Source organism: Nycticebus coucang, chromosome 15 (genome assembly GCF_027406575.1).
Source record: "Nycticebus coucang isolate mNycCou1 chromosome 15, mNycCou1.pri, whole genome shotgun sequence".
NCBI lineage: Eukaryota > Metazoa > Chordata > Mammalia > Primates > Lorisidae > Nycticebus > Nycticebus coucang.
Window position 1 is genome coordinate 58,996,885 of NC_069794.1, and position 17,182 is coordinate 59,014,066.

The window sequence follows — 17,182 nt, forward strand, 5'->3', positions numbered from 1 at the left end:
TCTTTTAAGCAAAATTTCCCACATATATTGCAAGCCTCCCACGTGCCAGGCACCCTGCTACAGCTCCACTGCACTGCACACGGCCAGCCTACAGGGGCCAACAATAGACCTGTGAAGCTCTGCTCTCCAAGTCACCTTACATCTGACAAGGTATCCAAGTCACCAGAACATCACTACAACTACTTACCTTCAACATTTGCTGATTTATTGTAAGAAATTAATCAAAATGGTTCGAAAGCATTAAGCACCCCCAAACATGCTTGAAATGATGAAGCGTATGTAAGTCAATAGATAGCCTTTGTCCTAATATTTTACAAAAAGTAAACGGGATTTAGGAAGATTTTCTCCCTTTAGTTAATTACTTGGGAGTAATTATTCTACCTTCCCAGAGGCACAAATGAGAGGACAAGCTTTCATTGATTTAAGAATTTTACCAACTGAGGCAAAATGTAATGACAGTGAGCCAACATTCTACCCTTTAAATGCTTGTTTACTCCATTCCACTGAACATTGGTTGGCTTATCCTTTTATGAAAATAATCTCCATGGCTTACCAAATTAATAAAAATTAAACTGAAAAGAAAAAACTGCTTCTACTGTCCAATGCCATTATTTAGCTCACTTTAATTCATTTCTCCAGAATGACTATTCAGAATCTATGCACCAAGAATCAAGGTCCTCTGAGCAGTTCACTGGAAAGCAGCCTCTCACAGTTATTGTCATCTAAACTTATTTTATCCTAGCATTCTGGAAGGCCGAGGCAGATGAATTGCCTGAGCTCATGAGTTCCAGACCAGCCTGACCAAGATTGAGACCTCTTCTCTAAAAATAACCAGGTAGTCCCAGCTACTTGGGAGGCTGAGGCAAGAGGCTTAAGTCCAAGGGTTTGAGCTTGCTGTGAGCTGTGACACCATGGTACTCTACCGAGGGCAACAAAGTAAGACTCTGTCTCAAAAAAATAAACTTATTTCAGACAATATCAAGGTAAGCCTAATTAACTTGATTATGATTATCTTATTTTAGCTAATTAGAAATAAATTATAAGGAGTTAAAGAGGGCAATAGTAAAAGGCTGATGTCATAAACAAAGGGATAGTTAATATGAGAGAAGACCAAAAAAAGGTCTCATAAAAGCACAAATAAATATAACTTAAAAAGCACTCAGTTCTATTTTTTTTTTTCTTTTTTTGGAGACAGGGTCTCACTTGGTAGCTCTGGGTAGAATGCTGTGGCATTTTAGCTCATAGCAACCTCAAACTCCTGGGCTCAAGCGATCCTTTTACCTCAGCCTCCAGAGTAATTAGGACTACAGGCACCCACCACAACACCGGCTGTTTTTTTTTTTCTATTTTTAATAGAGATAGGGTCTCACTCTTGCTCAGCTGGTCTCGAATGCCTGAGTTCAAGCAATCCACCTGCCTCAACCTCCCAGAGTGCTAGGATTACAGTGTGAGCCATCGTGCCTGGCCCCCGAAAAAAGTACTCTGTTTTAATGCCATTCTGTTAGGTCATTAAGTTGTATATATTCCATTAAGTATATCACCATACACTAAATATCTCAAAGTCAGCAATGAGTATGATAAGGTTTTCAAAAGAAATCTGAACAACATTCTAAGATTTTTTATGAACTATAAATACATAAAAGAATTAGCTTCTCTTCTCCTACTAAAAAATCCATTTACATAAAGCACCTCATTACTTGCTAATGGCAGATATTTTAAGCAATTTAAAAGAAGTACTTTAGGTTACTAGTATGTAGAAATGTATAAAGAGACTTAAAGGGAAAATAATTACTCCTTTCAAATAAACCAATAGCTGTTCCTAAGATGTTTCCAGAGTAGATACTACAATATATTGCCCTAAAAGCATTACCTACAGGAAGTAGATCCTAGTTCCATTCACATACCCAAGAAATCAATCTCTGCATACTAGAGTGAGTATCAAAGAAAAAAAAAATGGGCACACAGTTCAGCACAGATTCTAGAGTCAGTTTACTCGGGTTCAAATCTCAGCTCTGCTACCTATCAGCTATGTAATCTTGGACAATCACTTAACAATTCTGTGTCATAACTTCTTAATCTATAATTTAGGGTAACAGTATTTGCTGCAAGAGATTATTGTGAAGATTAAAATAAGTCACTATACTGCTATTCAAACTACATAAAGTATTTTCACAACTCAAAAATAAGAAAACCCAGTTTTTAACAGATCTAAACAGATATTTTACCAAAGAAGAGACACTGATGGCAAAAAATGTACATGAAAAGATCAACATCAACACTCAATAGGGAAAAGCAAGTTAATGTCACAATACCAAAACAAAACCCACTGGTAATACCAAGTGCTGATGACGTATTGAGCAACTACAAATATCACAGGTTGTTGGTGGCAATGCAAACAGGCACAGACACTTTGGAAGACAGATTAGGAGTTTCTCTTTTTCTTTTTACCTTACCTTACTTTTCTTTTCCTTCTTTTTTTCACTTCTTGTTTTCTTTTTATTTTTACCAGTCAGAAAATAGTTTCTAAAGAAGTTTCTTATAAAGTGAAACATATTCTTATCACGCAATCCAGTAACTCCGCTCTTAGATGTTCAGTCAAGAGAAATGAAGACAGGTGTCCATAAAAAAATCTATGCAGGACAACGCCTGTGGCTCAAGAAATAGGGTGCCAGCCCCATATACCAAAAGTGGCAAGTTCAAACCCGGCCCCGGCCGCGAAAAAAAAAAAAGTCTATGCACAAACATTTATAGCAGTTTTATTTATAATCACCAAATACTGGAAACTCAAATGTCCATCAGTTGGTGAATGGAGAAACATATTGTATATCCATACAATGGAATACTACTCCATAATAAAAAGGTATGAACTTCTGATATGTAGTATGTGCAACAGGGACAATTCTAAAGGCACTGGACTGAATGAAATAAGCCAGACTTGAGATATGAACTGTATGATTCCACTTATTTGACATTCTGGAAAAAGCAAACCAAAAGGGAGAGAAATCCTATTCTCCCAGGGACCAGTAAAGGGGGAATGACTGACCACAAAGGAGAAAAAGGGAACCACAGGATGATGGAAGTTTTCTGTACCTTGACTGTGGTACTGGTTACAAGACTTGTGTAGAGAGGGACTTTACCTAACAATTGCAATCAGTGTAACTGGCTTATTGTACCTTCAATGAATCCCCAACAATAAAAAAAAAAAAAAAAAACAAGACTTGTGTAGACATATGTTATCAAAATTCACAGAACTCAAAAACCAAACAGGGCAAATTGTACTGCATATAAATTATGCTTTAATAAATCTGGCTTCAAAAAAGAAATCTAGTTCATGATATCAAATGCTTAACACAATACGGGGCACTTAGTAAGCACTTGATAAACATTAGCTATTATTAAGAACTTGATAAACATTAGCCATTATTATTACTATGATTAATAGCAGAAGCAAATACTTCAGGATGATAATCCTTAACAAAACTTCTCAACTTTCAAGTAAAATGTAGCAACTTAGATTTGTGATGGACATACAACGTACCTGTACATATTGTGGGTATGTTCATTTCTAAAATTAGATATAGTTTATTGAGTCAGGAAAGCTGTCATGGCTTTGTAGAATTGTCAACATTTCTATTTCAACTATTAATGGAGAGAGATTAGGTCAAGTGAATAAATTTATTACATGCCAACTAAAGTTAAGACACTATTTCTTCCTTTAAAATAGAACTTATGAAAAGAATTTACTGTGCAAGCTAGAACTCACTTTTTCCCTTTTACTGTTACCTCTTTTCTTTAAAACTCAAATTTGAAAACTTCTAGTACATGAAAATATAGAACGGCCTAATTTTCATATTGAGGAAACTTGAACTTAAAAAACACGTTTGGCTTGCATCTTCCCCTGTCAGAAGCTAACAAGCAATGACTACCAGAGTTGGAGAGATGCAAGATGAAAGGTTACACCACTAAAACGACAAAAGACCAAAAGCAATGCTCCCCACTATTTACATATAAAAATAAAATTTAACATACTGAGATTCGGTGCCATAAATCTTTCAATCAGACAGAATTTATTTTGTTGATGTTAACATCTCTCAAAATGTAATCCCAGGGTCTGAGCATTGTAAGTAGAATTTCTAAATGCAAGTTTAAATGTAAAACACAGTTAATTCTCTGCTCTCTATCATTAGCTTTTATAAACCATAAACCTCCTTACACCTCTCCACAGACAGGTTACCGGGACCAATCTATAAAAGGGTAGCCACCTGGGCAACTGTCCGTGTGTTTTAAGAGGCATAAGGAAGGCAAAAACGGCCCTAGCCTTGGTTTGCTTATTTCTATTTTGCCAACACCTAGGACAGGGCCCCAAACTCAAGAGATGTGAGATTTACTCACAAGTAAATAGTTCACTAAGGCAAAACTGTAGCTTACCAGGACTTCACTTCATACTGAATTTTTTTTTTTTTTGTAGTGACAGAGTCTCACTCTATCACCCTCGGTAGAGTGCCATGGCATCACAGCTCACAGCAACCTCCAACTCCTGGGCTTAGGTGATTCTCTTGCCTCGGCCTCCAAAGTAGGTGGGACTACAGGTGCCCACCACAACGCCCGACTATATTTTTGTTGTTGTTGCAGTTTGGCCAGGGCTGGGTTTGAACCCGCCACCCTTGGTATATGGGGCTGGCACCCTACCCACTGAGCCACAGATGCTGCTCCATACTGAAATATTTTTGAAGACGAGATTTGGGCTATGATTAATCCAAGATTCTAGTGTAGATGTTATTTTGACAGTTATTCTTTATTCTGCCAGTAAAAACAACCAAGAATTGATTATATAGTAATATTCTTTATAATGGTTCTAGGTGATACGCTGACTGCAAACTGACTCAAAAGTTGTTTTAGATTTTTATGTTTTAGACATGATACTCTCTCTCACAATTAAATTTTAAATTCATTATTAAGAATAATGCATCTTTTACTTTAATGATTGTAACCAGGGATGCACCACAGAACCACCTGGAAGTGCTATCCACTCGCAGAAATGGAGTGCAAAGTACAAGGAGGCCAGTTATGAGAACCACTGCTCTGTTTCTATGTAGCCCCAGGAGGGACAGTAGTCAGTGCCTTTCACATAGCAGCTGCCCAGAAGGACACTTGTTAACTTACTATTCAACAATCCTTAAATACTGCAGAGGAAGACATCTTCCATTTTTTTTATACTGAGTTTAGAGTCCTAAGCTCCTCCTTTGCTCTCCCTTCAGGTAAAAGCATCTCAACATAGAAAATGATATAACAACCTTTAATTGTCTCCTTCCCTGCCACCAACCGCCTACTTTAAGTTCATCTATCACTTCGCTATTGGAGAAGTCTTCCTAAAGTGTTGAGATCACTCAAGGCCAAAAAAAAAAAAAATCTTTTTTTTTTTTTTTTAGACAGAGTCTCACTTTGTCACCCTTGGTAGAGTGCTGTGGCGTCACAACTCACAGCAACCTCAAACTCTTGGACTCAAGTGATTCTCTTGCCTCAGTCTCCCAGGTAGGCAGGACTACAGGCGCCTGCAACAATGCCCAGCTAGTTTTAGAGACAGGGTCTTGCTCTTGCTGAAGCTCATCTAGAACTCCCGAGCTCAAGTAATCCACCTGCTTTGGCCTCCCGGAGTGCTAAGAAAGAAAACTCTTTTGAGTGTTGTGATCACTCAAGGCCAAAAAACAAACAATACAAACAAACAAAACAACTTGTCTTCCTGACTCTGACTCCCTCTGCGTCATCCCAGCCCCATTCTAGCCTTACTAAAATCTCCTGACTTGCTCCATTCCCTTTTGTTTGACTTCCTTACCCACTGTTCCCCGGTCGTGGAAAGCACTTTCCTTATTTCCATCCTAGCTCTGACCTCTGCCTATTGAACATCCATCCTTCCAGTCTCATTTCAAATGCCTCTTCTGCATGAAGGTTTCCCTCAACAGCCCCACTTAAAATTATCACTGCAAGAATTGATCATTTTAGGACTGGAAGAGACATTAGAGATATTCTATTCAGTCCAGTAGTTTTTAAACTTCTGTGTTAAGCAGATGAAGTTGTATAAGGCCTTCAAGGAACCATGACACTACATACAGTAAAATCTGTTTTAAGAAAGCCTGAAACACTGATCCAATCCAACTTCATTTTAAAAATAAGGAAAAGAGGCCAGTAAAAAGAAGGTACTTGCCCAATACCGAGTTAATGCCTGATCTGTGGTACTCACAGTCATTCTTTCAATAAATATTCACTGAGCACTTTGCTTAAACAAATTAACACCTCCTTGTACGCAGCCAACAATCTGGCAAATGAATGCCTTTTTCTTCATACCTGTCCATAAGGCCCACCACAAGCAATTTGTTTTCAGCTGGCAAGGCCAGCAATACTCCCTTTTTTTTCTTTTCTGAGACAGAGTCTTGCTGTATCTCACAGACTAGAGTGCTATGGCCTCAGTCTACCTCACAGCAACCTCGAACTCCTGGGCTCCAGCAATCCTTCTGCCTCAGCCTCCTGAATACATGGGAGTAGAGGTGTGTGCTAGTTTCTCTTCTTGTACCTTTGATCAAACTAGTCTCCAACTCCTGATCTCGAGTGATCCTACCCACTTGGCATCCCAGAGTGCTAGGAGGTCATGAGCCAAGCACCAGCCTCACCCTCTCTGTCTTGCTTCAGGGATGTATCAGCTCTCCAGCCCTATGTCATAATTTAGTCCACAGGAATCTTGATCACCTTTCCCTTCCACAAGATACCATATTAAATTGCTGACATTATACTCACTGGACATAATGAGCAAAAAGTAGCAACTATTCTAGACTTATTTGTAAGACACTGTATGTCAGAGGGTGGGAAATAAATCTTGACTAGAATTGAACAGTCCTGTACCTCACTGAAATTTCTAGGGGTCCACTGATATCGGGCATGGTAAGATATCCTAAGGGTAAGTTCTTGCACCTGACCCCTCCTTCAACCAAGAAAGGCACAATGCTTAGTGGGCCCATCTGGATTTTGAAACCAACAAATTACTCATTTGGGTGTGTTACTCCAATTCAATTACTGAGTGACCCAAAAAGCTGCTAGTTTTCAGTGGAGCCCAGAATAGGAGAAGGCTCTGCAACAGGTCCAGACTCCAGGGGCAAGCTACTCTGCCAGTGCCACATGATCCAGCAAATCCAATGGTCAGTTGTGGACAGGGATGCTGTCTGGAACCCTGGGCAAATGACTGTAAGTGGATCACAGTGCAGACCTTTAGTATTTTGGAGCCAGGCCTTGCAATTATCTGCAGATTATACTTTCCTTTTAAGAGACAGCTCTTGGCCTGTTTCTGGGCTTTAATAGAAACTGAAAGATTAAAAATTAGCAACATGAAAAAAATACCCTATTATTATTTTTGCTCCTTGATAAAAGAGGAACCAAAAATAAACCAAGAAAAAGGAGGAGAATTTTACAATATGTTAAACAAGAGTTTTAACTTCTCTTAATTATACCTTTGGTCAAAACAGAGAAATTAAGAACCTTAGCGATTAGCCTAACAGTTAAGAGGATGGGCTCTGGAGTGGGTGATACAGGGTTGAGTAGTAATTCTACCATTTGCTAGTAATTCTACCATTTGCATAACTTAAGGCTCTGTTGTCACTTCTGTTAAACAATAATAATCCTTTTTCACAAAATAATTCACTTAAATTACTTGTTATAATGCCAGGACACACAACATGTTTTCAAAAACTTAACCAAAAAAGGCAGATAAGCTGTAAGACATCCAAACTCAGCAATAAAAAGGAATGAACTATTGATAACAACTTCAGTGACTCTCAAAAACTTTGTACTGAGTGAAAAAAGTCAGCATCAGGCTGGACCAGTGGCTCTCGTCTGTAATCCCAGCGCTCTAGGAGGCCGAATGGGTGGATTGCCTGAGCTCAGGAGTTTGAGATTTGCCTGAGCAAGAGCAAGACCCCATCTCTGAAAAAAAAAAAAAAAAGGCGGTGGGGGGAGGGGAGGGTGTGGAGCCTGTGGCTCAAAGGAGTAGGGCACGGGCCAAAAACTGCAAAAATAAAAATAGTTGGGCATTGAGGTGGGTGCCTAAAGACCCAGTCACCTGGGAGGCTGAGGCAAGAGGATCCTTTGGGCCCAAGAGTTTGAGGTTGCTGTGAGCTATGATGCCAGTGCACTCTACCAAGGGCCACAAAATAAGACTCTGACTCAAAAAAAAAAAAAAAAGAAAGAAAGAAATCAGTGTCAAAAGGTTACATATTATATGTTTCCATTTATGACATTTCTGGAAGAGACAAAACTATACTGATTGAGAACAGATCAGTGGCTGAAAGGGATATGTATGAGGTGGAGGGTGCGACTTTGGAGAGTACATGAGGGTTTTGAAAGGTGATGAATTATCCTATATCCCGATTATAGTGGAGGCTACACAAATCCAGATGTGTTAAAACTCATAGAACTATACACAAAAAAGTCAATTTTAGTTTATGACAATTTGAAAAGTAAAATACATTTTTTTTTTTTGTAGAGACAGAGTCTCACTTTATGGCCCTCGGTAGAGTGCCATGGCATCACACAGCTCACAGCAACCTCCAACTCCTGGGCTTAAGCTATTCTCTTGCCTCAGCCTCCGGGGTAGCTGGGACTACAGGCGCCCGCCACAAGGCCCGGCTATGTTTTTTTTTTTTTTTTTTTGGTTGCAGTTCAGCTGGGGCTGGGTTTGAACCAGCCACCCTCGGTATGTGGGGCCGGCGCCTTACCAACTGAGCCACAGGCGCTGCCCTGTGGCTCAGTGAGTAGGGCGCCGGCCCCATATGCTGAGGGTGGCGGGTTCAAACCCAGCCCCGGCCGAACTGCAACAACAAAAAAAGACTCTCGTAAAATACATTTTTTAACAACCTCCAATAGCCCCAAAACTCATTATTCCAATCCATTAATCATGAGAAAACATGAGACAAAATCAAATTAAGGAATCTTCTACAAAATAACTGACTGGTATTCTTCAAAAGCATCAAGGTCAAAAAAGACAATAACCTGTCAGATTTGAGAGGATCAAGACACATAAACACCAAATGTGTTATGTTATGTCCTGGACTGAATCCAGAAACAGAAAAGGAACATTAATGCAAAAACTGGGGAAATTGTAATAAAATCGATAGTTAATAGTATAATATCAATGTGAATTCTTATGTTTGATCACTTAACACTATGACTATGCAAGATGTTAACATCAGAGGAAGCTGGATAAAGAATATACAGAACTGCTCTGTACTGTGTATGAAACTCTTCTCTGAGCTTAAAAATCACTTCAAAGTAAGTTTAAAAAATTTAATCCCAGGGCGGCGCCTGTGGCTCAAAGGAGTAGGGCACGAGCCCCGTATGCTGGAGGTGGCGGGTTCAAACCCAGCCCTGGCCAAAAAAATGCAAAAAAAAAAAAAATAAATTAAAAAAAAATTAAATCCCAGAAATTTTAAGAAACAGTTAATTTTTCAATAATTTTATAAAGCAAAAATGCATTATTTCTTTCTTTTCCAATCCCATAATACATTCTTTGATTTAAATGTTTTTACCTACTGGGCACAATGGCTCACCCCTGTAATACTAGCACTCTGGGAGGCCAAGGTGGGTGGACTGCTTGAGCTCAGGTTCAAGACCAGCCTGAGCAAAAGAACAGGAGTTTGAGACCAGCCTGAGCAAGAGCGAGATCCCATCTCTACTAAAAACAGAAAAATTAGCCAGGCATCATGGCAGACACCTGTAAGCCGGCTTGCTCAGCAGGCTGACGCAGAGTAGACTGCTTGAGCCCAAAAGTTGGAGATTGGTGTGGGATATGATGATGACAAAGGTGACATCAAGGGTGTCAAAGGGTGACAAAGTAAAACTGTCTTAAAATAAATAGGGGGCACGCCCGTAGGGTGCCAGCCGCATGCTCCAGGGCTGGTGGGTTCCATCTCGGCCTGGGCCTGCTAAACAAACAAACGGACAAACAACAACAACAAAAAATAGCTGGGCTTTGTGGTCGGCGCCTGTAGTCCCAGCTACTAGGGAGGCTGAACAAGAGAATGGCTTAAGACCAAGAGTTTGAGGTTGTTGTGAGCTATTACACCATAGCACTCTACTGAGGGCGACAAACTGAGACTCTGTCTCAATTAAATAAATAAATAAATAAATGTTTTTTACCTATGCTAAGATCATATACATTATCCGAAAGGATAAAACACACTCCTCCATAAATTATGTGACTCGTTAGCAGTGCTCATTTCCAACGTATATTTTCATACCTTTTAAAATTCTGTCAACATTTCCCAACTGATTAATATTATTTTTTGAAGAATTTCTCAAGAATTCTACCTCTGGCTTGGCATCCCATAGCACAATGGTTATGGTGCCAGCTACATACACTGAGGGTAATGGGTTCAAACCTGGCCCTGGCCAGCTAAACAACAATGACAACTGCAACAAAAAAATAGGTGGGACTCGGTGCCTGTGGTTCAAGCGGCTAAGGCGCCAGCCACATAACACCTGAGCTGGTGGGTTCAAATCCAGCCCGGGCCCATCAAACAACAATGATGGCTACAACCAAAAAAACAGCCGGGCATTGTGGTGGGCGCCTGTAGTCCCAGCTACTTGGGAGGCAGAGGCAGGAGAATCGCTTGAGCCCAGGAGTTGAAGGTTTCTGTGAGCTGTGATGCCACAGCACTCTACCAAGGGCAACATAGTAAGGCTCTGTCTCAAAAAAAAAAAAAAAGAATTCTACCTCTTACTATTCCTATTAAAAAAAAAAAAACTTCACTGATCCACTAGTACACACAGAATTAATTCCAACACAAAGTATTTCTCCATGTTGACTTTGGCCCACCTGATTATGCCTCACTTTGGGCATTCCACCTCCCAAAATACCCCACAATCCAGCTCTACAGAACTTATTAGTTATGAGCGTGGCATGCTTTTTCATTTCACCTTTTCAGGCTTCCTGTACTCAGTGAAATCTCCTACAAGCCTTTCTTTTCTCACTCACTAAAAGGAAGAATTAGTCACTTTTTCCTTTGTGCTCCCATAGTACTTTGTAAATAATCCAATCACACCACTTATGAATCACATTGTATCACATTGTTTACTCATTCGTACACATGTTTGTGCACTACTACCATGTGCAAAGCACTCTGTGTTTGGAGCACCCCAGGTAAATAGCTTTCTCTGGAACTCTTCTTGCCTACTCTGCTGGAATGCTTAGTAAAGAACATTCTATCTTATATCATTTGTTTATATGCCTCAGGAGTCAGTTATATCAGCCTAACAGTAAACCTAATATTAAACCCACAATAGTTATTTAATAAATATTTGCTGAATGATACATTTGGAAGTTGAATATTGGCTCAATGATAAACCTTTTTCTTTGTCTTCTAGGCAATCCAAACCATTCTCAGGTCATTTCTGCACAGGTCTAAATTACACAAAAAGCTAAGGTCCTTTCTTACCTGCTGATTTAGTCTAAATTCTATAAACAGCATGGTTTGGTTGGGTCTGGTATCCCTGTTTGGGGGTCAATCCCACAGCAGTAAAGTTGTGCATTTGTTAAAAGAGAACAGCTTCTGGATTTGACCCAACATCCTATCCCACCCCATTAACAGATGACAACACTTCAAAATTAGAAAGGTGGGGAGGAAACAAAGAAAAAAATAGGAAAAACTCCCAACAGGTTTAGGACCAATTATCCGAAGGTGGCCCTTTCCTAAAACTTTTGGTCTTCTGTCCCTGTTAGGCCATTACTTACACAGCCTCCTGTAAAGAAACAACTGTCCTAATTAGAAGTAAGCTGGTCAAAGCTTCAGTACAAAGAAACATTCAAATAAGATATTTAGCCTCCAGCTTTACTTATTCATGTTTCATAATACCACATAGACAAACAATTAAGCCTGCTTTGAACCCAAGTTTTATTACAACAAAGGAACATTCTAGCTATAGCTAACTTGCTCTGTGCTCTTCTTCAAATCACTGACACTTTAAAACTTAAATGTATTTTAGATTTCCAGTCATGTTAGGAATTATTTCTTGGGTGTACAGAATACACTAAGTAATGTTCTCAAATTTCTATCTCTGGGTCTCACTTGTGATTCGCAGATTCTTCTATCCACTTGACAGCTCCATCCAAAATGGTTCAATAGTCTTCTCAAACCTAACATATTCAAACCTGAATTCCTGATCTCACCTCCAAAACCTACTCTTCCCACAGTTTTCTCCATTCATCTTGGTGACAATTTGATACTTCTAGCTGCTCAAACCAAAAATCTTGACTCTTGATTCCCTTCTTTCTGTCATATACTCGTATCCAATCTACTCAGAACTCTTGTTGACTCAATCTTCAAAAAAATACAGAGAACCCTATAACCCTGACCTTCATTGCAACTATCACTCTCTGAACCACTGTCATCTCTCATATGTGTGGCTGCAGTAGTCTACGTAGCCTTCCTCTTAAGACTCCTCCCTCCCTTAGAGTCTCAAAAGAGCAGATAGACGTAATCCATTTAAAAGATAAGTCAGATCTCATCAATCCCCTGCTTCAAAACATTCCCAAAGATCCTCTTTTTACACAAAATAAAAGTCTTTATAATTGTGTAGAAGGACTGCAAGATCTTGCCTGGACCCTAGCCACAATAACTGTACCTCTCATGATTTCCTGCTTGTTCCCTCCCTTCTGATCACACTGACCTCTCTTTGCTATTCCATGAACACATCAAACATCCTTCTACCTTAGGTCTTTGCCTTCTACCTGTTCTCACCGTCTGAGAAGCTTTTCTGTTAGATTATCCAAAGAGCTAACTCCTTTACTTCCTGTGGTAAACTGCAGAAAATGGCTACTAATTTGTTCATGCATCTCTGCATGCATCATGACTTTGTCTCCTGAGTATGACTGGCCAAGTGATTTGCTCTGGCCAATGGAATAATTGCAAATGTAACTCAAGCAAAGGCTTGAAAGGGTAGGCACATAGGGGCCTGCCCTCTCTTGGTCCTAAGACCCCTTCTGCCATCACTGAGGTTTGACAGTCAGAGAGAGAGGCCTTAGCCACATGAGCGAAGCTAGACTAATTCTAGCTCTAGAGGAGGCTGCCCAGATCTGAAGAATCACCCAGTCACATAACAAAATGAGAAATAACATGTAAGATAGATATATTTGCTCAAAAATTATCACTTGCCCACAGTCATATGATTAGTAAACTTAAAGCCAAGATTTAAACCCATACTCACTCCACGATTCTATGTTCTTTTCTATAAAACTTAAAACCACAGGGATGGTGCCTGTGGCTCAAAGGAGTAGGGCGCCAGCCCCATATGCCGGAGGTGGTGGGTTCAAACCCAGCCCCGGCCAAACTGCAAAAACAAAAAAGAAAAAATTAAAACCACAAACATATTTTGAACTTTAGAAGTCAATTTGAATAACCTCAATAGATATTTCCCAAATGTAAGGATACTAAAATATGCACATGTAATGTGATACACAGACTAAGAATTCAATTATAAGTTAGTGAATCTAGTCCCAAGAATTTACCAACCTCTCTACTTTTGCTCGTTACTATTTCCCCACTATCTTTTCTACCTATGCTTCAGAACTCTGTTAAAGTTCATCCATAGAGTATGTAAGAAAAATGAAGAAACTTTTAAAAAAAAAAAAGGCCAGGCATGGTAGCTCACACCTGTAATCTTACTGATGCAGTACAGGTGGCGCCAGGACCTGCCGCCTTAACCCTCGTGGTGGTGGTGCACCCCTAGCTGGCAGTGGAACCAGAGAGCTGAAGAGTAGGCAGGGGGGTCCTAAAGGGCCAGACACCCGAAGAGAAGACACTGGTGCCTGGTCGTCTCCTCCCCCTACACTTCTGACTGGTGAATTTCATGTGAGCTTCCAAGGCGGAGAGTTCACTGGACAGCTGGCTGTAACTGACCAAGACCCAGCCCTAAAGGTAAACATTGAGTTGGGCAAAACAACACCCCTGCTACTATATATACCCCTGAACAGAGAGCCTGGAGACAGACCTCAGCAAGGGAGCAGGAGACTTGTTCCCCACCTAGGTTCTGTCAGGAGCTTTGATTTTTGTAGTTTTTCTATTCTTTGTTTCTGTGACTAAATCCTGTCTTACCACTGATCTGTGGTCCTTCCATTCATTCTTCAAATCACAGAGACCAAGAACCTGAAACACCGGTATCATTACCACCCTGGGAGGCCAAGGCAAGTGGACTGCCTGAGCAAGAGTGAGACCCCATCTCTAGTAAAAACAGAAAAATTAGCCATGCTGTGGCAGGTGCCTGTAGTTCCAGCTACCAGGGAGGCTGAAGCAAGAGAACTGCTTGAGCCGAAGGGTTTGAGGTTGCTGTGAGCTATAACACCACAGTACTCTACCAAGGGTGACAGAGACTGTGTCAAAACGAAGGAAGCGGGGCAGCGCCTGTGGCTCAAGGGGTAGGGTGCCATTGCCATATATATACCGGAGGTGGTGGGTTCAAAAACTGCAAAAAATAAATAAATAAATAATATTAAAAAAAAAAAAAAAAGGGAGGGAGGAAGGAAGGAAGGGAAAGAAAGAAGAGAGAGAAAGAGCAAGGAGAGATGTGCCTTATCCGACAATCTCAAGTAGCCAAATGTAGGAATAGATTAGCTAGTACAGGATATAAAAAAAAAGGGCGACGGCCTGTGGCTCAAGGAGTAGGGCGCCGGTCCCATATGCTGGAGGTGGTGGGTTCAAACCCAGCCCCGGCCAAAAATCACAAAAAAAAAAAAAAAAAAACTGTTAAGGATATAAAAAAAAGTGCTGTGATACTATATACAAATGAATTACAATAAAAATGGCATCAATAAAAAATTCTATTTTGTATGAAAAAATTCACAGAAGATTGTTCATTAAGTATTAGCTAACAATTTCAAACCACCGCAATTTTTTAAAGAAATCCCTATATCTTATTATTCCAATTAGAAATTTAAATGTATTTTTTAAAAAGTACCAGAAGAAAACACAGATAAACATTTAAAAAGGAATGTCTATGTATGACACAAAAGACAAAAAACAGGGCAGTGCCTGTGGCTCAAAGGAGTAGGGCGCTGGCCCCATATGCCAGAGGTGGTGGTTCAAACCCAGCCCCGGCCAAAAACTGCAAAAAGAAAAAGACAAAAAACAGTAAAGGAAAAGTCTCTCTGACTACATATAAATTTTAAAACACTATCACTAAAACTAAAAGCAAAGAACTAAGGGAAAAACATGACAAAGTCCTTGAAAGTGAGGGGAGGGAGCCCCATTTTGGGGTTTAGTTTAGATAGGTGAATACCTTTGTCACAACTCAGCAAATGTTTAAGTAAATAAATCTCTTGCTCCACTTAAGAAATCTAAACTAAAAATCTTCGGCTTCCGCAGCGCCTATAGCTCAGTGGGTAGGGCGCCGGCCCCACAGACGGAGGGTGGCGGGTTCGAACCTGGCCCCAGCCAAACTGCACAAAAAAAGTAGCCAGGAACTGTGGTGGGAGCCTGTAGTCCCAGCTACTAAGGAGGCTGAGGCAAGAGAATCACTTAAGCCCAGGAGTTGGAGGTTGCTGTGAGCTGTGACGCAACAGCACTCTACCAAGGGTGATAAAGTAAGACTGTCTTAAAAAAAAAAAAAAAAAATTTTTACCCAATGTATCATGGGTGTCTAAAAAAGACAATACAATAAACTGAAAACGTGGGCTTAGTCTCAAAGACAATGGTGTTGGATCCTCCACTAAAAGATTAATTAATGGGCTCGGCACCTGTGGCTCAAGTGGCTAAGGTGCCAGCCATATACACTTGAGCTGGCGGGTTCGAATCCAGCTCAGGATTCGAACAATGATGGCTGCAACCAAAAAATAGGCGGGCGTTGTGGTGGGCACCTGTGGTCCCAGCTACTTGGGAGGTGGAGGCAAGAGACTCACTTGAGCCCAGGAATTGGAGGTTGCTGTGAGCTGTGATGCCACAGCACTCTACCCAGGGGGACAGCTTGAGGCTCTGTCTCAAAATAAAGTTTGATTGATGAACATCTAATTCTATGTTTTATATTTTTGTAAAAAAGGTTTAATATAAAAAGATTCATGCATTTAGTTTATGTAAGTTTTATCTCAAAACTAAAGCATTCCTACTCATATCTGAAATTCCCTGATGCCTCTTGCCTACTTGGAGTTCTGAGTTCCTGAAGGTTTTTCTCATGTTCTGTTGTCCTGCTTGAACAAATTTACAAAACTCTAGTGGTGGGGTTAGTCCATGATCCCCCTCCCCCACATTGGTACATGACTATTAAGCCTAGTTTTGCCACCTGTTAGGATATTCCTTCTCACCCTCCCACCTCCCACTTACATGCTGGGACACCTTCTCCTATCCCATTTGCCTATAGTTATACCCTTCCTTTCTACTTCAATTCTTTGAACCAAGCCAGTGCCTATCCTACTCAGTGAGTGATTCGGTGGCAGGGCCCCATCTTTCTCAGTTAATAGGGTGCTATTGGCATAAAAGGGTATCAGTGATAAACACAGATGTTTGGAAAGCTAGGGTACAACAAATCTCATTATGACCCTTAAAGGCTGAATTAAAATATCAGATTAAATCTAACAAAACAATATATCAACACATCCTAAATCAGAAATGTATGCCGGTCTCCAGACTCTGATTCCACATCCTAAATCAGAAATGTATCCTGGCCTCCAGACTCTGATTCCAAAAAAGACATGAAATGAAAAGATTAAACTACAAATAAAGATTTAAGACAATCGAGGGTCACTCAGGATCTAGAATTCATTACACTAAGCACCTTCCCAGAGATATAAAATAAAACCCAAAAAGTTTTAAATCACAATTATTCATTCAAGGCTTGGCGCCCATAGCTCAGTGAGGGGGGCACCAGCCATATATACGGAGGTTGGCAGGTTCAAGCCTGGCCTGGGCCTGCTAGACAACAATGACAACTGCAACAAAAAAATAGCCAAGTATTATGGTGGGTGCTTGTAGTCCCCGCTACATGGGAGGCTAAGGCAAGAGAATCGCTTGAGCCCAAGAGTTTGAGGATGCTGTGACTTGTGACGCCACGGCACTCTACCCAGGGTGACATAGTGAGACACTATTTCCAAAAAAAAAAAAAAATTCATTCAATAGGGAATAGTTTGTATTCAAAATAAAAGATCTATTAAAATTCA

At 40.3% G+C, this 17,182-nt stretch overlaps 2 protein-coding genes across 2 annotated transcripts in view; one reads left to right on the forward strand and one right to left on the reverse strand.

Moving 5' to 3' along the window:
• CNMD (chondromodulin) overlaps positions 1 to 17,182 on the forward strand; it is a 308,020-nt gene that overhangs the window by 204,391 nt on the left and 86,447 nt on the right. The window lies entirely within an intron of this gene.
• The window catches only part of ELF1 (E74 like ETS transcription factor 1), a 126,564-nt gene that overhangs the window by 100,296 nt on the left and 9,086 nt on the right, over positions 1 to 17,182 (reverse strand). The window lies entirely within an intron of this gene.